The following is a 24188-nucleotide window of genomic DNA, read 5'->3' on the forward strand; positions in this document are numbered from 1 at the left end:
AATATTTAATTTTAAAACTCTCTTCTTAAATCATGAACATGGTTATAAAAAAGGAAAGTTTTATCAAAATAAAAATCTTTCTCTCAATCCACAAATAAAGAAAGATATCAAATCTTTTCTTAATCTTTTGTAGAACGAAAGATTTAAATAAAAATTTTAAAATAAAAATCCATTTATTTTTCTTAGGGTCGTCCACACCATGCTTGCGCTCCAAGCATTGGCCGACCCCTACTTAGCTCAATCATTGGGTCTTGGCCGGCCCTAGCTTAGGCTCCAAGCTAGCTTGGCCGACCACCAAAGAGTGGGTAAGAAGGTGGGTATAGGTGGGTATAATTCTCTATATACAAGAGGCTACGATAGGGACCGAGAGGAGGAATTGGTTTTGGTCTCCCGATGAAATTAAGCTTCCTGTGTTCGCCCCGAACACCCAACTTAATTTCATCAATAACAATTCATACCACTAAAGAATTATTATTGAACTACCGCACCAATCCCAAATTATATTTTAGGCTCCTTCTTATTATGAGTGTGTTAATCTCCCTGTGTTTAAGATGTCGAATATGGACTAATTAATTGAGTTACTGACAACTCATTTTAATTAATATCTTAGCCCAAGAGTAGTACCACTCAACTTTATTGTCATGTCGTACTAAGTCCACCTGCAGAGTTTAACATGACAATCCTTATGAGCTCCTCTTGAGGACATTATCAACCTAGATTTCTAGGACACAGTTTCCTTCTATAATCAACAACACGCACTATAAGTAATATCATTTCCCAACTTATTGGGCATTTTGATTTATCGAGCTAAATATCACCCTTTGATAAGTCAAAGAAATAAATACTAAATATTTGTACTTGATATTATATTAGGATTAAGAGCACACACTTCCATAATAACTAAGGTCTTATTCTTTTATCAAGTCATTACAAAAGAACTTACCTTAAATGGTTCTACTCAATACACTCAGAGTGTACTAGTGTAATTTATTAGTCAAGATAAACTAATACCTAATTACACTATGACTATCCAAGAGTTTGTTCATTTCCATCTTAGTCGTGAGCAACTGTTTATAATTTATAAAGAATTGATAACATGATCTTCTATGTATGACACCACACACTATATTATCTATAATATAAATTAATTGAACAACTATACTTAACAAATAAATGTAGACATTTGACCAATGTGATTCTATTATTTCAAAAATAGATGTTTACAAAAAACTAGGCTTTTAGTATAAACTGTAACAATCTCCCACTTATACTAAAAGACTAAGCTGTCATATCTGCTGCCATACATCTGATTTCTATCCCCTCCACATGCCGATCAAAAGCTTTCGTCGAAAGGGCCTTTGTGAAAGGATCTGCCAGGTTATCCGCTGATGCAATCTTGTCGACGACAACTTCTCCTCGCTTGATGATGTCTCGTATCAGGTGGTACTTGCGCTCTATATGCTTACTCGCCTTATGGGCTCGTGGTTCCTTCGAGTTTGCAACAGCACCGCTATTATCATACTAGATTGTGATGATTTTGGGCAAACTAGGAATCACATCTAAGTCTATTAGGAAGTTCCTAAGCCATACAGCTTCTTTGGTTACCTCAAAGGCTGCCACATACTCAGCTTCCATGGTTGAGTCTGAAATGCATTTCTGCTTAACACTCCTCCATGCAATGGCTCCACCTCCTAAAGTAAACACATAGCCTGATGTAGACTTACTATTGTCCCTATCTGATTAGAAATCTGAATCCGTGTAACCCACAGGGAGAAAATCATCTGCTTGGTATACTAGCATATAATCTCTAGTCTTTCTCAGGTACTTTAATATATGCTTTACCACAATTCAATGTCCTTGTCCAGAGTTACTTTGATATCTGCTAACCATGCCCACGGCAAAACAGATATCTGGTCTCGTACACAGCATTGCATACATTAAGCTTCCTACAGCTGAAGCATAAGGAATTGCCTTCATGTCCTCTATCTCCTTTGATGTCTTCGGAGACATCTCTTTAGATAAATCTACTCCATGCCTAAAAGGTAAGAAACCTTTCTTGGAGTTTTGCATGCTAAAACGAGTAAGGATGGTATCTTTATATAAATCTTGAGATAGGGACAACATCCTTTTCTTGTGATCCCTTATGACTTTGATCCCAAGAATGTGTGCACATTCTCCTAATTCCTTCATATCAAATTGTTTGGACAACCATACCCTTACGTCTGATAATACTTTGACATTGTTGCCAATTAACAAAATATGATCTACGTATAGTATAAGAAATACCACCACATTTCCGTTACACTTCTTGTATTCATAAGACTCATCCGGACATTGAATAAATCCATATGACTGGATTACTTCATTAAACCAGATGTTCCAAGATCTTGAAGCTTGCTTTAATCCATAAATGGACCGATTGAGCTTGCACACTAGATGATCTTTGCCTTTTTCATTGAACCCCTCTGGTTGCTTCATATGGATGTTTTCCTCAAGACTTCCATTAAGGAAAGATGTCTTGACATCCATTTGCCAAATCTCATAATCCATATGAGCGGCAATAGACAAGAGTATCCGGATAGACTTAAGCATGGCTACCGGTGAAAAAGTTTCCTCATAATCGATTCCCTCTTTCTGAGTATACCCTTTCGCAACAAGCCTTACTTTGAAGGTTTCTACCTTCCTGTCAGTCTCTCTTTTTCTTTTGTAGATTCACTTACATCCAACGGCTTTTACACCATTTGGTAGTTCTACAAGCTCTCAGACCTTATCAGAATACATAGATTCTATTTCAGAATTCATTGCCTTTTGCCAAGATACTACATCCTTATCTTGGGGTGTTTCGTCATATGTCCGGGGATTAAGTTCATGTTTACCCAGGATTAAATCTGAAGATTCTCCCAAAAACATGAATCTCTCAGGTTGCCTCACAACCCTCCCACTACGACGGGGCACTATCTTTAACTATGCATCATCTGTGACACGTGTAGCAGTCTCTTGTGGTACTTCATCTTGTACTGTTGGTACTAAAGTAGACGTGTCCTCTCTTATTTCTTCTAGAACAATTTCACTCATGGGCTTGTGGTTCATTACATAATCTTTCTCTAAAAATCGAGCATTGGTGCTAACAATGATCTTTTGATTTTTAGGATTATAAAACAAACCACCTTTCATTCCCTTAGGATATCCCACAAACAGATAAACTTCTGTACGTGATTCCAACTTATCAGTATCTCCCTTCAGCACATGTGCTGGACTACCCCATATCCGGATATGATTTAGACTAGGCTTACACCCATTCCACAACTCCATGGGAGTAGAAGGAACTATTTTAGAAGATACCATATTCAGAATGTACATTGCTGTTTCTAGAGCATATCTCCAAAATGAATTTGGTAATTCTGAATAACTCATCATCGATCTAACCATTTCCATAAGAGTCATATTCCTTCGTTCTGTCACACCATTTTGTTGGGGTGTACCAGGTGCAGACAATTGGGATTGGATCCCAGCTTCTGATAAGTAATTCCTAAACTCTCCAAAAAGGTATTCGCCACCACGGTCAAACCGTAGTGTCTTTATACTTTTACCAAGATGTTTTTCCACATTAGCCCTATATTCTTTGAACTTATCATAGCATTCAGACTTGCGGCAAATCAAGTAAATGTATCCGTATCTTGAATAATCGTCTATAAAGGAGACGAAATATTCATAACCACCTCTTGCCTGGATAGACATAGGACCACACAAATCAGAATGAACTAGTTTTAACACATCTTTGACTCTATACCCTTTGGCCTTAAAAGGTCCCTTGGTCATTTTACCTTCCAAACAAGATTCACATGTTGAAAAGTTTTCCAACTCTAATGAGCCCAAGAGTCCAGTGGCTACAAGCCTTTGAATCCTACTTAAGTTAATATGACCAAGCCTTAGATGCCAAAGATATGTTTGGTTCATTTCTAAAGGTTCTTTTCTCTTATTAGAGTTAGAAGATGTGTTATTAATTTTCATTTGTTGCTTTGTGGGAGAAATTGGATTTAAAGTATATAAATTGCCAACCAATACACCAGAACAGATAATAACCCTATTTCTCTTTATAACCACATTGTTACTAAAAGAAACAGAATATCCATCCAAATACAGTTTAGAAACTGAAATTAAATTCTTTCTAAAACTGGGTACATAAAGATAATTTCTTAAAACGAAACTTCTATTCCTATCAAAAGATAAGTAAACATCTCCCACTGCAATAGCTGCCACCTTAGTAGCATTGCCCATGTAGACAGTTATCTTTCCTTCAAATAGTCGTCGGGTTTCCTGGAACCCCTGCAAAGAGTTGCAGACATGATCAGTGGCTCCCGTATCTACACACCAGGTGCCGGTAGATAACACCGCTAAACATGTTTCAACTACTAGAGAATGAGATATACCTATATTGTTTTCTTTCCTACGAGGACAGTCAACCTTCCAATGTCCAGCCTGCTTGCAAATGAAGCACTTGCCCCTCGGCTTCTTCATTCCAGCTTTAGGTCTTGTACCCAGAGGTTTATTCACCATCTTTGCTGAAACAATCTATTTCTTCTTCTTCTTGCCTTTCGACTTAGATGAAGAACCATTTTCAACATAGTGAATCTAAGAATTTTGACGAAATAACTCTTCTACTGCCTGAAGTTCTGTCAGTAGTTCCGCCAATGAATACATCCTTTTATTCATATTATAGTTCAGGAGGAAATGCTCAAAGCTTCTGGGTAGCGTTTGGAGAATAATTTCGATCTGGTTCCCCATCGATTTCACCTCCAAGGATTTGTATTTTGTTCAAATAAGCCATCATATTTAGGATATGATCCCTTACGAGAGTACCTTCTGACATGGTGGTTGTCATTCACTTTCTCATAGCTTCTTGCCTAGCGGCCCGATCCTGGTGACCAAAGAGATCCTTGAGATTGTTCATTATATCATAAGCTGTTGGTAAATCCTGATGCTGATGTTGCATCACATTTGACATTGAAGCCAAAATGTAACACCGTGTCATCTCATCTTCTTTTACCCATTTCCTATGATTCTCAATCTCCTCTTGAGTGGATTCACCATTAGGCACATTAGGGCACTCCTCTAATAGTACAAACTTATAGCCCTCCACAGTTAGGACAATGTCCAGGTTTCTTTTCCAATCAATATAGTTTGGACCAGTAAGTTTGTTCTCTTTCAATATAATGGCCAGTGGGTTGAAAGTCATTCTAAGAATCACAAAATAAACTTTGGTCAGGACTCTAAATTTAAAATAATATTGATTCCTCAAACAATACTATTTAAATTTACCAACACCTCAAAACACCATGAATTTTGCATGCCACGTTAGTGTGGACGTATAAAAATTCAACATTTGTAAGAGGAGGGTATTACCCATTAATTTTATTCTCTTGTCATCCTAACTTTATGACAAATAAAATTAATAGTTGGTTTTCCTTTGGTCACACAAAACAATTGCAGTGACTCTGTTGAGGAGGATACTATTGAATGCATCTAAGTGTATACCATTACTTGATACTTAGTCCTTTAAATAGGATTGCGCCCCTTCAGTTGGAGAAGATCACACGTTCCTAAATAATTTCCTATAACCATCCATAAAGGAAGTTTGATCTAGTGATCCGCAACAAACCCATCCGTTGTGGAGGGAGGCACTCAGAGCCAACACGCAAGCTTGTTTCATGACTTACAAACCAGTAATGGAGACCATGGAATTTATTTAAAAATCCCTCTCCCACTTAGTTATTTAAGGTGAGGAAGTTTAACCTAGTTTGCACACATCACACACATTACAGTAAATAAAAGCAATAAATATGAAAATTAATTTTCCAACTATTATGGCATTTTTTCATCACTGTCCTTCGCGTGCTGCCATCCCCAGGGTTCATATCGTCGGGTCCATCAAGCTTCCTTTTTCGCTGCACTTTTGGTCCTCCAATAGTACCACGCCTAGCAAGGATACGATTCGCGACAAAAATAGAATTTTTTATATATATCGATCCTATATTCCACAAAGGAATATACATGTAATCTAGATCGAAACAAAAATTTAAAATTCTAATAACTAATACAGCTCCTACTGTATTTAATATTACAATCATGCACACACAATAAAATGCCCTTGACATGTCCAAGGGTCCAATCACATATAATATCTATAAGCCATAATAGTTGGAGCCTTCAACCACAGAGTTAGCACATTCTACTATTATCCTACCTAAATTATGTATGACATGTGCATAATTAATTTTGAAAACCAAACACACAAAGACAAACCCTAGCTCTGATACCAATTGTTGGTTGGTCCTAGGAAGATCGTACCTGTTCCACTATACAAAAATTTTGTACAAGTGTCGAACCTTTCCTAAACAACCTATTGTGTGTTCTTTAGAAATTAAATTAGGAATCACAAATGGAACTTAACATTATTGATTCCAAATTTAACTTATCTATTCTTAATGGTTTAAATTAGGATCGCAAACGATGCTTAACATTATTGATCAAAATCCACATATGTTATAAATTCAATTAAATATTAATTTTCAAAATTGGCTTCCAGGTTAAACATGGCGAGGCACTAGGCCTTCTTGGATATGAGAGCAACCACCACTTCCTAGACAAAGCCTTTTAAAGAATATTAATATTTAATTTCCTTATATAGCTCTAGGTTTAACCAAAAGGAACAATCGAATCATAAATTCGAAAAATGAAAAAAAACACAAACACGAATCACAAATTCGAAACTCTAGAATCATATGCCTCTTGTGTTTGGAATTTATACAAAGAAAAACTAGTATGATGCGGAAAACAATTACTAGTTATACCTTCCTATGTAAGCAAATAACCTCTTAATCTTCTACCATATTCCTCTTCAAATCTCGGACGTTGTGTCGACAACGATCTTCCAAGACGAGAACTACCAAGCTCCTTCTTCTCCAAGCTAGATTCGGCCACCACCAATTCACCAAGAGAAGTAGAGGTTCGACCACCACCACCAAGCTCCAAGGGATGCAAGAGCAAAGCCTCATTTCTCTCCTTCTTCTCCTAGATAGAACCGGCCACCAACAAGTGCTCCAAGGGAAGGATAATCCGACCACTAAAGAAGAAGAGAAAAGGAAGGAATAGGGCGGCCACACACCAAAGAAAAGAGGAGGAACTACAGAATAGATGTCCTTTTTGAAGGCACATCTACTCCCTCTTTTATATTCCTTGGTCTTGGCAAAATAGGAAATTTAATTGTTATTAAAATTCTCTTATATTCCTTGCCTTTAGTTATTAAGGAAAAATTAATTAAATTTTCCTTTTAAGCATGCTATGGCCGGCCACATCCCCATGCTCCAAATAAGGAAAGTTTTAAAGACAAAATTAAAACTTCCTTTTTGTTTCCAGAAATTTTAAAATTAAAATGTCTCTAATAATTTTTCCCTTCATTGTTGGTTATAAAAGGAAATTTTATAAATTAAAATCTTTCTCTTAAACATGTGGTTGATTTCCAAAAGGGAAAGTTATCTCTAAAATTAAAATCTCCTTTCAATCTACAAATAAGGAAAGATATCTAATCTTTCTCTTAATCTTTTGTAGAAGACTATAAAAGGAAATATTTAATTTTAAAACTCTCTTTTTAAATCATGAACATGGTTACAAAAAAGGAAAGTTTTATCAAAATTAAAATCTTCCTCTCAATCTACAAATAAGGAAAGATATCAAATCTTTTTTTAATCCTTTGTAGAACGAAAGATTTAAATTTTAAACTCTTTTTTAAAACCATGGAATCCACATAAGAAAAATTTTAAAATAAAAATCCTTTCTTTTTTCTTAGGCCCGACCACACCATGCTTGGGCTCCAAGCATTGGCCGGCCCCTACTTGGCTCAATCTTTGGGTCTTGGTCGGCCCTAGCTTAGGCTCCAAGCTAGCTTGGCCGGCCACCAAAGAGTGGGTAAGAAGGTGGGTATACGTGGGTATAATTCTCTATATACAAGAGGCTACGATAGGGACCGAGAGGGGAATTGATTTTGGTCTCCCGATGAAATTAAGCTTCATGTGTTCGCCCCTAACACCCAACTTAATTTCATCAATAACAATTCATACCTCTAAAGAATTATTATTGAACTACCGCACCAATCCCAAATTACATTTTGGGCTCCTTCTTATTATGAGTGTGTTAATCTCCCCGTGTTTAAGATGTCGAATGTCCACTAATTAATTGAGTTACTGACAACTCATTTTAATTAATATCTTAGTCCAAGAGTAGTACCACCCAACCTTATCATCATGTCGGACTAAGTCTATCTGCAGGGTTTAACATGACAATCCTTATGAGCTCCTCTTGGTGACATTATCAACCTAGATTTCTAGGACACAGTTTTCTTTTATAATCAATAACACACACTATAAGTAATATCATTTCCCAACTTATCAGGCATTTTGATTTATCGAGCTAAATCTCACCCTTTGATAAGTCAAAGAAATAAATACTAAATATATGTGTTTATTATTATATTAGGATTAAGAGCACACACTTCCATAATAACTAAGATCTTGTTCTTTTATTAAGTCAGTACAAAACAACTTACCTTAAATGGTCCTACTCAATAAACTCAGAGTGTACTAGTGTAATTTATTAGTCAAGATAAACTAATACCTAATTTCACTACGACTATTCCAATAGTTTGTTCCTTTCCATCTTAGTCATGAGCAACTGTTTATAATTTATAAAGAACTGATAACATGATCTTCTATGTGTGACACCATACACCATGTTATCTACAATATAAATTAATTGAATAACTAAACTTAATAAATAAATATAGACATTTTATTAATATAGACATTTGACCAATGTGATTCTATTATTTCAAAAATAGATGTTTACAAAAAGCTATGCCTCCTTAGCTAGAGTTAAAGCCTTTGCCACCTAACCTAAAATATGCATTCCTTAGTCCGAACTCCACTTTTCCAATGATAATCAATGCAAATTTAACTGAACTAGAAACACAAAGATTGATTGACGAGTTAAGGTTACATAGGAAGGCAATTGGGTATACCATTGATGATATTAAAGGAATTAGCCCCTCTTTGTATGCATAGACTTCTACTTGAAGAAGGTTATAAAAATTCCATTGAACATCAAAGAAGATTGAACCCAAATTTGAAAGAGGTGGTAAAGAAAGAAGTGCTTAATCTTCTCGATGTCGGGATCATTTATCCTATTTCAGATAGTGAATGGGTGAGTCTTGTGCACATGGTTCCAAAAAAAGAAGAATGACTGTAATCAGAAATGAGAACGATAAATTGGTTCCAACGTGAAGAGTCACAGGGTGGCGAATGTCTATTGATTACAGGAAGTTAAATAAAGAAACTAGGAAGGATCATTTTCCTCTACCATTTATTGATGAGATGCTTGAAAAGGCTAGCAAAATAATCATATTTTTGCTATTTGGATGGCTATTCGGGATTCTTTCATATTTCAATTCACACTCAAGATCAAGAGAAGAATACCTTCACATGTCCCTAAGAAACTTTTGCTTATCGACGTATGCCATTTGGACTTTGTAATGCCCTAATTACATTTCAAAGATGCATGATGGTAATATTTTTAGATCTAACAAATAAAATCATGAAGGTATTTATGGATGATTTCTCAGTTTCTAGAAATGACTTTGACACTTGTTTACTAAACCTTTCTACGGTTCTTCAACGGTGTGAAAATGTAAATTTAATGTTAAATTGGGAAAATGTCTCTTCATAGTTAAAGAAGGGATTGTCTTGGGACACAAGGTATTAGAACATGGGATTGAGGTGAATCAGGCTAAGGTAGAAGTAATAGAAAAGTTACCCCCGCCAATTAATGTAAAAGGAGTAAGGAGTTTCTTGGGGCATGCTGGATCCTACAGGTGTTTTATCCAGGATCTCTCAAAAATCTCTAAGCCACTAACTAATTTTCTTATTAAAGATGTTAAATTTTGTTTTGAGGATGATTGTATGGAGGCATTCAAAAAGATTAAAAGTGCTCTTACTTCAGCTCCAGTAATCCAAGTCCCAGATTGGGAGCTCCCATTTGAAATTATGTGTGACGAGAGTGACTTTACAGTAGGATCTATTTTGGGACAAAGAAAGAACAAGATTTGACATGCAATCCACTATGCAAGTAAGACATTAGAAGCATCCTAAGTAAACTATTCCACTACAGAAAAAGAATTTCTAACAGTAGTCTTTGCATTTGACAAGTTCAGATCTTATCTTGTGGGCTCAAAAATGATAGTGTATACTGATCATGCTGCCATCTAATATTTACTGGGCAAGAAAGATGTCAAACCATTACTTATCAGGTGGATTTTACTTCTTCAGGAATTCAATTTAGATATTTGAGACAAGAAAGGGGTAGAAAATGTAGTGGCAGATCATTTATCTCGAGTATGACAAAATGGGAAAAAGGATGCAGAGTTTGAGGCACCTATTGATGACATTTTTCCGGATGAACACCTTTTGGCATTATCATATGTAAAAACACCTTAGTATGCAAATTTTGTTAATTATCTAGCAAGTGGAGTTCTACCCCTAAATTTCTCGAGACAAAAAAAGAAAAAATTTCTTTCAGGCATCAAGAACAATATTTGGGATGAACCACTTCTTTACAAGAAATGCAGTTATGTAATCTATCGAAGATGTGTACCAAAGGAAGAAGTTAAGGATATTTTGTTCCATTGTCATTCTTCATCTTACGGTGGGCATCTAGGATATTTAAAAACAACTGCAAAAATCTTACAGGCAGAATTTTATTGGCTAAACTTATTTAATATACACGAGAATTTGTACAATCTTGTGATCAATGCCAAAGGACCGGAAGTATCACCAAAAGAAACGAAATGCCACTAAACTACATCCTTGAAGTTGAGTTATTTGATGTATGGGGGATAGATATTAGGAGACCATTTCTTTTTCGTGTGTAAATAAGTTTATTTTGGTGGCGGTGGACTATGTGTCAAAATGGGTGGAGGCCATAGCTTTCTCCTACAAGTGATGCAAAGACGGTCATCAAATTGTTTAAAAAGATAATTTTTCTATGATTTGTCATACCTAAAGCGTTTATTAGTGATGGAGGGTCACATTTTATAGAAAAATAGTTTGAAAACTTACTCAAGAAATATGGAGTAAATCACAAAGTCGCAACACCAAACAATCCACAAACTAATGGCCAAGTTGAGATCTCTAATCGAGAACTTTAGGCCATACTAGAGAAAATGATTTCTACCTCATGAAAGGATTGGTCATTGAAGCTAGATGATGCTTTATGGGCATACCATACAGCATACAAAACTCCCATTGGTATGACCCCATTCCGACTAGTCTATGGAAAGTCATGCCATCTTTCAGTTGAATTGGAACATAAAACTTACTAGGATATTACAAAACTTAATATGGATCTCAGGGCAGTAGGAGAAAAATGAAAGCTCCAGTTAAATGAACTTGATGAATCAAGGATGGATGCTTACGAACATGCCAAATCTTATAAGGAAAGGACAAAGAAATGACATGATCAACATATACTATGCAGGGATTTCAAAGAAGGAGACCCAGTCTTATTATTTAATTCAAAGTTAAAACTTTTTCTAGGAAAGCTAAAATTGCGATGGACAGGTCTATTTAAAGTTAAAAAGGTTTATCCCTTCGAAGCAGTGGACATTTAGAGTGAAGAGCTTGAAGTTATTAAGGTGAATGGTCAACACTTAAAAGGATATGTTTATGGTATACAGTTAGAAGAGAAACAACAGTTATACTTCTCTAAACCTCGCCCCCTAGAATGATCCATCACCGGTCGATCTAATGACCTTAAACAAGCACTTCTTGAGAGACAACCCAAGGGTTCCTTTAGTTAGATTCAACTTTAGCTTACTTTTTCATTAGTTAATGTTTTTAAATTATTGTTGTTTTTGTTTTCAGGTTGGACATTGCTTCCATGAGCAAGCCATGATTATTTTAGGGGCATGGAGGCATTAGAGAAGTTGGAAAGGAGGCAATTCAATAATATTGAACCTAACAGAGCCCGACTGTGTACCATACACGATCGTGTGACACTTACAGAGGGAGAGAAGCAGCTGGTTGTGTGACTCACACTGGCCATGTGAGTTTGTTTGAGAAGAAGAGGGACAAGGTCGTGTGATTTCACACAACCATGTAAAAATTCCAGAGAAGAAGGAGAAAGAGACCGTGTGGCACACAGTCATGTGAGCTCAGCCGAGGAGGAGGCGACACTTCCCATGCCAATTGACACGGTCGTGCGTAAAATGTCAACAAGGAGAAGGAACAGGCTGTGTCTTAGACACGGTCATGTGAAGGAAGAAGGAACATGCCCCAACCCAGGTTTTAAAGATTAGGGCATGGGGGTGTGAGAGACGCATGGTCGTGCCCGCCGCATGCTCTCTTCTCTCTTCTTTCCCATCTCTCCTTTTTTCCAAAGGGCCTAAATCACTTCCTTCCAATTTCTTCACCTATTTCCCTTAAAGTTCAACCTCTCTAGCTCCTACAATGTCAAATATAATCAAGGAAATTACATCAACAAGAAAAGGAAAAGAGAAGATGCTTGCTTTAAAAGGAAGGAATTCATCTTTCAAAGGTATTTCTAAAAACTTTGATATCATTTTTTCTAGTAATGAACAAAAACATCGTTCTTTTTTCCTTATGTAAATGTTCCATCTTGAGCACTAAGTTTACAGATTATGCAACCTTGGGCACTTTAAGTTTTAGGGGTGATATTGATTGGCTCTTTGAAAGAATAGGTTGGGATAAATTGATGAACACGAAATATCCAACTTACTCTAGAATTGTTTTAGAAATTTTAAGTTCTATCATGGTTGACAATGTACAAGGTGGGGAGAAACTCAAATTTCGATTATTGAATGATGATTATGAATGGACATTAAGTGGTTTCGCTACTTGTTATGATTTGCCTAAGGATGGTGCATGTATGATTCTACCTGAATTCAAAAATTCATACTTTTGGTAATTAATTTCTGGGCAATCTCACTTTAACCCTCACACATCCAAAGCCTCTAGTATCATTAATCTCGTCTTTAGTTACATTCATTTAGTTATGAAACACACTATATTTGGACGAGAGGATAAGGAAGGAATAGTAAGACTTACTGATTTATATTGTCTATGGGCAATGGTTGAAAATATTTTGATAAATTCTGATTATTTCTTCCTTAAGCACTTAGTGAAATTAGGGAAGGAAGAATCTACCACACCCATTATCTTAGGTGGGTTGCTAACTCAAATGACACTAGCGCTAGGGTGTGATCTAGATGGATTAGAGATGGTTGAGGAAACTTGTGGATTAGATTTGAATTCATGTTTAGCAATACAAATGTTAAGATGTGAGGAACATGAATATAGCCTTCTTGTTAAAAATAATTTCCCTTTACGATTGTCAAATCTTGATTTAACTACCACTCGCATTAAGGAAAATTGGTGTTTAATCCTAGCAAATCAACACTCTAGAGCCCTATCAACTAAAGTTTCGAGGGATGCCCCTCTAGTTAATTGTGAGATTCAAAATTCAATTTCCATGAACTTCATTTTGTTTTAGATAGCATTCATAATGATTTAGATTTAACTAATAAATTACTTACGAATGAAGATGGCATGATGGATGAACAATTTAAGAAACTACAGGAGTGTTTCAAAAGTGAAAAAGAGTTATGTATCAAAATTTTTGAATTTATGAACTCTTATAGGGCTCAAATTGAGTTTAATGAATATTTTTGAAGCTTTATGAGATATTTACAAGATAACTTAGACAAATTGTTTGAATATCAAAAATTTGTTAGGGATGAAGTACGATGGTTCATTGATTTTTTTCCTTTTCCCTTTCCTGAGTTCCCCGAACTCCAACCTCTACCACCATATTGATTTCATCGAGATGATAAAAAGTTTAAGTCTAGAGGGGGTTTGCAACCTAAAATTTTTTCATTTTCTTTAATATTTTCAGTTGTTCTGCATTTTATTTTGTTTTCCTTGCTTTCAGTTTTTGCTTATGTCTTGCATTTTTCTTTGCTTTGTTTGCTATATTTGGTTTTGACTATCACTTAACTGTCTTTTGAAACATTGTGTCATACTTAGAACATCATTCCTCACTACTGCTGACTTGTCTACAAGAAAAATTATTTGCACATTTACATCTTGAATCATGATGTTGTAGATATAATACTAGTATGTTTAGTATTTCTCTTTTCTCTATTTATTTAGCATGATATAAGCTAAGTATTGTACAGGAGCAAATTTAAGTTTTGGCTTAACCTTAAGAATTCTATTATCACTTTACTTGAGCTTGAATAGTTGATATCAGTGGAATAGTCATGACTCATCCTATTTATTGAGTACTTAGTTCCTATAGTGATTTCTCAAACTACATCTTGGTTACTGGATGATGCTTGAGTCGTGTAAGCTCATTTGAAGAAAATCAAAATACCCCAACATTTGCACTTATATGCATTTGTATTGAAGTGTTGCATCTTGCAATCACTAAAATAAAAAAAATTAATAAATGAGGGATATATAAAAAAGTTGTCGAGAATGAAAACTAACAAGTTAACCCTTTGAGACTGAGTTAGCTTACTGGGGAAATGACTCCTGTGTTTCTCTAAATATCGAGCACGCCTTTGAGACCTTAGGTAGATTGAGGAATATGAACCAAGTTTGTGGCAGGTAAGTGCTTATCACTGGGAACATTAGGAACTCAATTGGATGACGAATTGAGTAGGACCAAGATTGAAACTTGAAGAGTTTGGGTCACTTATTGCACTGTGCACAAGAAACTTATGCTTAGGCCATACTTGAGTTATTTCTACAATCATGCTCATAAATGAAACTTGTAGATATAGTTAGGAAAGTGCACTAGGTATTATGATGCATTATATAGAGCACATGTGTTTAGATTGCGACATTTTTCTTGAGGACAAGCAAAGGTTTAAGTCTGGGGGTGTGATGTGCATAGATTATATACACTTACTTAGCATGTTTTGACACACATTCACATATTTTATGCATGCTTTGTCTATGCACTTTCATACTCTTTGTCTTATCTTCTCTTATGTATTTTCTATTTACAGGAGTCAAATTTGGAGAGGAAATGATGTTTGTGGTCGATCCAGGCAACAAGCGAAGCCAGACAGCATTGGCCATGTGAGCCACACAGCCATGCCAAAGAAGTAAGGAGGAAAATAACTTTGGTCGTGTGGTGTAGAGAAACTGTGTAGCTTCATGAGAGGAGGAGCATGACACGACCGTGTGGATCCACATGGCCGTGTCACCCCAGCAGCGTGTCCAGAACATGGTCGTGTAGATCTACACGACCCAAGCAACACTTCCACATGGTCGTGCAACATTTCCAGAGTAAAGGCAAGTCCAGGCCATGTGTGGCACACGGCCATGCAAGATTTTCAGAGGCCAAGATTGGCTAGGCCGAGTAAGCCATACGGGCGTGTAAGCCATCCAGAGACAAAGCAGTGCACGACCGTGTGACCTTGGCTGAGTGCAGAATGTGTGAGGTCGTGTGAAGGCAACACGGCCATGGAACGAGCCTTGTGGTGCCCGTGTCTTGTTCTATATAAGGGGGTTCTTCCTCTTTAATAAGGAAGGAAGACTCTCCCTTTGGGGAGATCAAGTTTGGGGGTTGTTCTTCATCTTCTCTAGCCTTGATCCAACGTTCCAAAGCCATTTCCTTCTTCGCATCGACTCCAAAAGCTAAGGATTGGTTTCGAAGATCACTCATAGTCTCTAGATAAGCATTTACTCTTTTCTCGATTGGGATTGAAATGCTTGTGATCTCTTTACCTTCAGATCTCTATCTTTTTATTATGGAGTAGATTCATTGTTCTAGGACTAAGGGAGTATTTATAGTGTGATTTGATGTTAGATCTCATGGATATGCCAATTTCCTATCTAAATGATGTTGGTGTGTTTTGTATCTATTTGATCATGTGTGGATTCTTGTGTTTGGACCTAATTACCATGTTTGATTGAATGTTTGTCATGCTTGTGGAACTCGTAGAGGGATCCCCTAGATCCTATGACCGAGGGGCGTCACTGACAGGTTGCCCCGCTAACGGACGTCTAGGGGGTCACCTTGAAAGGTGAAGCTAGTCTCTATAAGGAGGTGGGATAGTTAAATATGCTTAGTTCCTACAACTTTATGTGGATTGAATGGTGATGTGTTTCTGTGTTGTATGACTGAGGGGCATTGGTGATAGGTTGTCCCATTAAAGGACTTCATAGGGATCATAACTATTTAATCGCTAGAGGTGTATATCAAAGTCCCTTGCCGATTGTCTTCTGCAGGAGAAAACTGACAACTTCCTACAAATGTATATCACTTGAGGGTATAAATTGGAGAACAATGATTCATCAATGAATATCATACACAAACCAAATTCCTAGAACACTCACAAAACAAAATATTTCATTTACTTCCCTATTTCTATTTCTAGTCGCTTACTTAGTACACTCCTTACATGTTAATTATTTAGCTAATTCTACGTGAGAGGTCTCTTGTGCTTATAAACAGTCCCTGTGATATCGATAATCTTTTATTACTGATAATGAAATCGTGCACTTGCAGTTGCATAACAGCAGTATTATCAGATCATCACTACACCTGACTTATTATTACTTGCTTAGTATATGGATTTAGGTATGGATATTTATTATGATATCTCTGTAGTTCACCCTATGAGACTGTATACTTTTGAATCTCTAGATTTATATTATACTCATGCGTTATCTCTCTGTTACCAGCTGAGTCCTAGTACTCACCACCCCATGAGCTGGTTTTCTTTCTCTAGGTAGCAGGTAAAGGATTTATGGAGTTGCCTGGAGATCCTGTCCACTAGTCCCATGTCACATCGAGCGATTTCTTCTGTTATTTCTTTCGTTTGCATTATTGGCTTTGTACTTGATTGGTGTATATGTATCTTTTTTATGGAGTTTAGCTTTGTGGTTTCCTATATTTGTGTTGATGTGGTTTGTTGTTGTTGTGTTAAGTCGGGCCGACTTGTAGTTAGTTGTATTATGGTTTTATGTTCGTTATTTTATAACTTCCGTTGTGTTTTGCTACAGCCATGTGGCCTACTTATTATAGAACTACGTGATTATACTCTTTTTGTTCCAACTGTATGAGCTGTGTATATAACTGCGTGGTTGTATTTTATATCTAGTCGTGTGGGTTGTTAATGGCTTGTGAGTAGCCTTGTGGCAATGTATACATGATTCATTTGTCACTGCTACAGGGAAGGTGCTTCCTGATTTTCGTCGGACAACCTTACCCGCTAGGTATGACAAAGGCACCTTCCACCCTCCATAAAAGGTATTTTGACCAAGCATTCAAGATCATCTCTCAAACAAGCTTCCAAGTGTCTGATTGGTTTTCGCCTGCTCAGACTTCCTACTGTTGCCCTGCTATGAATATCCTATCCCTGACTGCCACCAAAAAGCCATTCAAACAGTGAGCTCGAGCTAACTATCTACAGAAAATGTTTGGTAATGAAGTGTTAATTTCTATACTTAATTACTTTAAATAGGAAAGGTAGTTTGTTATACTATTTCAATTCTTTTTGTACTTGATCTCTTCTTCTGGTAGTTCTGAAAAAGACTTTTAGTGGATTACCCATCGATAGATCTGCGGAACCTGAGTCTTGAAGTAGGAGTCGCCTAGGCTCCGAACCAAGTAAAACCGAACCTTATCTTTTAATTTTCTATTTCTATTTTTGCTTCTACTGCACGTACTTTGATTTCAAAATAAAATAAAAAAATTGAAATCATGTGATCCACCCCCCCCCCCTCCCCCCTCATATGCGTCTTGATCCAATAAGGGGAGCTACATCTGAAGAAAGTGTAAAATACCGAAAATAGGCGAATATTAATAAGGGAATTTTTCGGAATTTTTGGAAATTTTCCGGGAATTTTTCGGAGCTCGTACGGACGAGTTAACGGGGATAAAAACGGGGTGCGGAAAGCTTGTTTAAGGTACCCATTTAAATGAGGAAAAGTTTATTTTTCTTTTTATTTTCCTTTCCATTTTCTTTTCCCTCCTATTTTCTTTTTCTTTCTTCCCCGACGTCGTTCCTTGCGGTTCTTCCCCTCGCACCCGATCTGCCCTAACTGTTGCCGGCCGCGGTGATTTCTCCAACCCGACGCATTCCTTGCGCCGATTTCCTCTGCCCTAGCTTGCACCCGAGCCCTTCCTCTTCACCTGATTCTCGCTTCTTCTCCTTCTTGCAGCGCCTTAGCCGCGGTTTGCCCCTTTTCAGCGCCACCGACTGCCACAGCCGACGCCGGCAGACGAGAGAGAGCAACGCCGAGTCCTAGTCTCTCCGCAGTCCTCAGCGCCAACCGCCGCCTTGTTCTTTGCTTGAGCAGCCGACGATCGCCGGGATTTTCCTCACCAGTGGCGTGCCCTAGAGTTGATACACTGTCGCCGCTGCGAGGGTGGTGTTGATCATCGTAGCAGAAATCGAGTCTCAGTCTCCTCGCGCCGAGCAACATTTGCGACCATTTTCCCTCTCCCCTCTGCCCTAGTTCTTTATTGTCGAGCCTTTTTCCTCTTCCCGAGTTGCTGCCATGTCCCGACATACCTTCAAGCAAAGGAAAGGGGGAATTCAAAACCCTAGTTTCGGTTCCTTGTCACAAGCCATAGCGGTGATACACATCTCGCAGTAGGTACAAGCCAATGATCCTCCTCTGATCTGTGAATCTCTTGTGTTGACTATTTAGCTTGCGGATCCAAGCAGGGAAGTGGCTGCATCACCATCTATTTTGGTCTCTGGTAAAGGGGAAAGATGCACAGCACATAATTGGGATTTGGGCACAGGATTCTGGTTATCATAGCACCGAATGCCTGGTTGTTTTCATGATATCCATCTTTGATCCGGTTGATACCAGTGTGGTTCAGTGAGGTAAGATTAGGTTGTTGTATGATTTGTGGACCCATCTTGGTTGTTATCGTGCTCTAGTTGTAATTTATATGGGATTGTTGCTAATTTCAGGATGTTGATTTGGGGCGAGCACTTTGACATAGAGGTTGATTAGCTCGAACTACATTGGAAGCGGGTACCTCTTGACTTATCTTTTATGATATTGTCATTGGATATGCATAGTATTTTATAACTACATGCAATGAACATGTTTGCCTTTGGTATGTCACTGTTTGATATCCATAGCATGTTAGGTTTGTCACCTGTGATGTATCCGTGCTTATATCTCGTGATTTGTTGCCATGATTATCTTGTTACCATGAGTATCTTAGTTTCTAGAGTGACATCCCATGCTTACTGAGGTTAGGACTAGGATTTGGATTGTTGTTTCTGGCCTGTGTATCTAGATTATCTGATACTTAGGTTTTTTGTGCCATATCAGATTTGTGTACCTCTATTTGTATATCATATATGATTCGGGTGTTTAGACCCTGATTCTTTGATCTGTGTATATTGTTGGTTCATATGCTATGGAAGAGGGATATGATTTGGGTCTAGGTTGTTATACCTTAGAGGACTTGTATACCCTAGATCCGTGGATTTGGCTTACTGATACTGTGGTACCCATATTATGTATATATGGATTTTTCTATGCTGATCAGGATATTCCATACTTATTAGGTTCAGGACATAGGTTTTTGATATTCTATCTGATCTGTGTACTCTAGATCTTGGTATGTGACCATTGATTTTACCGTACTCATTTTTATACATATGGATATGGTTATGTTGATCAGTTTATGACCCTGCTTAGTGTCATGCATCATGATTGCATGCTGCGCGATTGTCGGCTCTACTATGGTTGAGCACATCGCCAGTTACATGTACTGCACACACCACCACTCATGGATTAGTGGTATATCAGACAGGTGTGTGGCGGTTCTGCTGTTTGGCTCCGTTGGTCTGAGGACTCGGCGTGGTAGCCGGATCGATTCCTTCTGTTTAGCTCGGCATTTAGTGTAGCAGTAATGGCCGTGACAGTGGACTCTGTTTGCTCGTTGGTCGGTGACTCGGTGGTGGCCAGAGATACCTCCCGTCATTGTGTAACGGAGTTGAGAGCATTGAGCTCCCCATTTATGATTTGGGGTCACAGGACAGGAGTACTCCGTCCACTCGGTCACTCATCGTGAGTAGTGACGACAGAGTGCATTGTCACTCTACCCACTCGGTCTCACCATTTGTGTGTGAGATCGTCAGGGGTGACCAGGACGCATCATTAGCATCATATGCATTGATGCATTTATATTTTTATGATTGTGTTTGCTGCATTTGGTTGCTGCATTTTGGTTGGATACATACTTTTGACCTGCATACAGGATTATTGACACTTTCGGTTTGACGACCTTTTTATCTGGATAGGAGTTCCTGGTGAGTACAGCTTCCTCAGTTACCTTTCAGTTTTGCGTATTCCCTATATATGATTAGGAAGCTGTATTCCATGATTGTTGCTGTTAGATATATCTTACTACTCATGTCCATTGGTATTCGCTGAGTTGTTGAACTCACCCCCGTTGATACTATCTTTTTCAGGTACCAGGTTTGGTTTTGGTGTCGCTTGGAGTATCCTGTCTGCTGGTCCCCACGTCACATCAGAGGACTTATCGGTTTCACGTATGTTTTGTTTTGTTTTATGTATCAGTTTTGTTAGCTCTGTACTCCGGTTTTATTTTTGGAGTGTTGATGTTGTTATGTGGTGTTTTGTATTTGTTATTGGTTGTGTAAGCCTAGCCGGCTAGCAGTTTTGTGTTTTGGTTTTGGTACAGCCGAGTGGACTGCTTTATTTTTAACTGCGTGGTTGTGTCAGCCAGAGGCTGAATTTGATATTAACTGCGTGGTGTTTGTTTTCTTTTATTGTTATTATTCCAGCCGCATGTGGCTGAGGTATATAGTGCTTGTAGAAAAGTTTCAGATTGTCCGCCGTACAGGGGAGATGCTGCCGAAATTTCTTCGGACAGAGACTCCTCCGGGGCGTGACAATTTAGTGGTATCAGAGCAGGTATACGATACTTGCTATGTGTTCTGTATTTTATTTTTTGAGATTTATCTGATATCAATTTATTTGGTATCAGAGATCGGCTTACGAGTTTTATTTCTCGTGTTTCGGATTTCATGTTTTAGTCTTCTCGATGTGACTTTTTGGATTTTGGGACTTGGCAGAAGCAGGACATCTCCAAGCTATAGGAGGTATGTTGGTATATGTTATCCTACCTTTTTGATTAGTTTATACCCTGTTCATTATTACAGTCTATGACATGTATTAGCACTCTTTACTAGTACCTGTCTGGTTGATGTAGCATATATTATATGTGATGGGTTAGCCACTGATCTTGATTGACCTTAATAGAGATTAAGGATTATAAGCTTTGGTGATTTTACATATTATACCCTAGTAGCTTTAGCTTCTGTTACTACTATTTGGTTAGCAGATTGAGGCACATACCAGCCTCTTTATTAGTTATGTAGTGGATAGTATTTACCTATTTATGTTGACCTAGCCAGTAGTATATCATGTTATCTTAGTAATTTCATCAGTAAATATAGATTTACTCTTGTTAGATCAGTCAGTAGGAGTCTGATTTACACTTATTGATTTGGGTAGTCGTATATTGATATACCTTAGTTGCTTGTGGAGGATTAAGGTATTCTTGATTAGTTAGAAGATGATTGATTTAGTTTTGTTGGTTTGATCAGTAGAGGACAATTATACTCTATTTTTAGAGGCTTGAATCTTTTGATTTTTCGTGCTTAGTTGGATATTATGAGCACATTGGAGTACATGACTGTTACTGACGTGGGAAAAGACTGAATTAGTCGTATATCGTTGTTGGTTTGGTCAGTCTTTAGAGGATCGATGTATCATATTCCATGAGTACTTTAATTTTAGACTGTATGTACCTAATTGGATAACTTAGAAGGTGACATAGGGTTTGTGTGGTAGATTGGATTTAAAATATGTTGATTATGCATGTTTATGTGGTGTGTAGATATGATTATTATGTGTTGTAGGAGTCCTGTGGTAGACTGGCCGATTGCATCATTGAGAGTATGCTGATTGTAATATGGAAGGTATCATGTTGATTAAACCGGTGTTATGGTAGATGTAGATGTGTTCGATGTAATATTCGAGGTATCTTGTTGATTATATTTGATTTGTGGATACACTTGTGTCAATTAGACTTTATTGGAAGTATAAAAGTGATTATACTCATTGGGTATGTGTTAGGTGAGTATTATTGGAGGTGTATTGTTGATTATACTACGTTGATTATGCACACGTGTTCGGTGTGTATTCTTGGAGGTATTATACTGAATATACCTGAGTTGTGTATATGTTTGGTGTACAATAATTGGAGGATTATGTCGATTATACCTATGTTGTGTGTGCACGTGTGCCAGGTGTATTGTTGGTAGTATCATGATGATTCTACTTATGTTGAATGCAGGATGTGGAGTGTCTGCATTATGTCATTTGTTGGACTACCTTGTCAACCCATTTTCTTATCAGCGGGTGACCCACTACGATATTGATTGAGTTGACTATAGATTTGATTTGCTTACTGGGTTGTTATACCCTAGGCTACCCACAGTGATTTGTGGTAGAGAGATCTCGTGCAGTCTCTAGCTGGATAGTGCCTTGGGCACTTATGTATTGTTTATGGTGGAGCGTTGCTCCCACATGTTATGGATCGTTTGTGGTGGAGTGTAGCTCCCACATATTATAGTTTGTTTGTGGTGGAGCGTTGCTCCCACATATTACGGATTGTTTGTGGTAGAGCGTTGCTCCCACATATGTGGTATTTCGTGTGATGGAGCATTGCTCTCGCACTAGAGGATCTATTCTTTGGTGATTATATATCGTTGGTGATCAGATTCCTGATTTGTTGTTGAGGATCTTATGGTTAGGAATGTCTGTGATACGGACATTATGTGTCTTGGTTTTACCATTAGTGCTTGCGGTGCCCTAGATATTATCATGGACTCGATGATTTGGGTATCCCTAGGATGTTTGGATTGGTTTCCATTGTCTTTGTTGACGATGTTGTGATCTATTTCGGATCCGCGGTGAGTTACGTACACCACCTTTGCTTAGATCTAGAGATGTTTCGACGAGAACATCTATATGTGATGATCAGTAGTGCTTATTTGGATTGTCTTATGTGATGATGATTAGGACACACGGTCACCAGCAGGAGTATACTGTGGTTCCACAGGAGATCGAGGTTGTACCGTTGGGAGTAGACGGAGTCGATATAAGAGGCTCGCAACTTCCTTTGTTTGGCTCGATATTTCCGGAGATACGTTGAGGGTTTCTCACGAATTGCTATGCTACTTACACGCCTGATCAGGAAAGGCGTGAAGTTCACTTGGACCGAGGTTTATGAGACCAGCTTATAGGAGCTAAGCGGAGTTTAGATTTTTGGTTGTACCTTCTGGAGAGGACGAATTTGTGCTCTATGCCGACGCATCTCTACTGGGTTTGGACGCTGTTTTGATGCAGCACGATAGAGTAGTCTCCTATGCTTCTCGTCGGTTGAAGAAGCATGAGAAGAACTACCCTGTACATGATCTGGAGCTAGTCGCCATTATTTTTGTCATGAAGATTTAGCGACATTATTTATATGACGTTACATTTGAGATTCTCACTGACCCTAAGAGTCTCAAATATCTGTTTTACTTAGAAGGAACCTAATCTCCGACAGAGGAGATGGATGGAGTTCCTGAAGGATTTTGATTGTACCATTAGCTATCACTCAGGAAAAACTAATGTGGTTGCCGATGCACTTAGCCGGAAGTCTAGAGGGACTTTGGCTTGCCACCGAGTTGTGGTTATGAACTTGATTCAGGGATTCTCCGAATTGGGCCTTGAAGAGCAAGGATGGACAGAGCAGGGTATTCTTCTTACCATGGTTGCTCAGTCGTCGATCAGGACGAAGATCCGAGAGCCCTAGGCTGCTGATCAGTATTTGCAGTTTATTTGCAGCCAGATAGCTTTTGGGCAGCAGACCGAGTTCACACAAGACGAGGAGGGTGTTATACACTTCCGAGGCAGATTATGCGTACTTCAGTCTCATCCGGTCTTATAGGAGTTACTTCCGGAGGCTCATCGCTCATGATTTGCTGTCCACCCAGG

At 38.0% G+C, this 24188-nt stretch overlaps 1 long non-coding RNA gene across 1 annotated transcript; it reads left to right on the forward strand.

Annotated features, from left to right (window-relative positions):
• The first annotated feature begins 18053 nt into the window (after window positions 1-18053).
• LOC121969599 lies at window positions 18054-20648 on the forward strand. Its single transcript, XR_006108586.1, has 5 exons — window positions 18054-18200; window positions 18306-18743; window positions 18815-18979; window positions 19070-19133; window positions 20588-20648. It is a non-coding gene; the product is annotated as an uncharacterized LOC121969599 (long non-coding RNA).
• The last annotated feature ends 3540 nt before the right edge of the window (window positions 20649-24188 follow it).

The sequence above is a fragment of the Zingiber officinale genome, chromosome 1B, assembly GCF_018446385.1.
Source record: "Zingiber officinale cultivar Zhangliang chromosome 1B, Zo_v1.1, whole genome shotgun sequence".
NCBI lineage: Eukaryota > Viridiplantae > Streptophyta > Magnoliopsida > Zingiberales > Zingiberaceae > Zingiber > Zingiber officinale.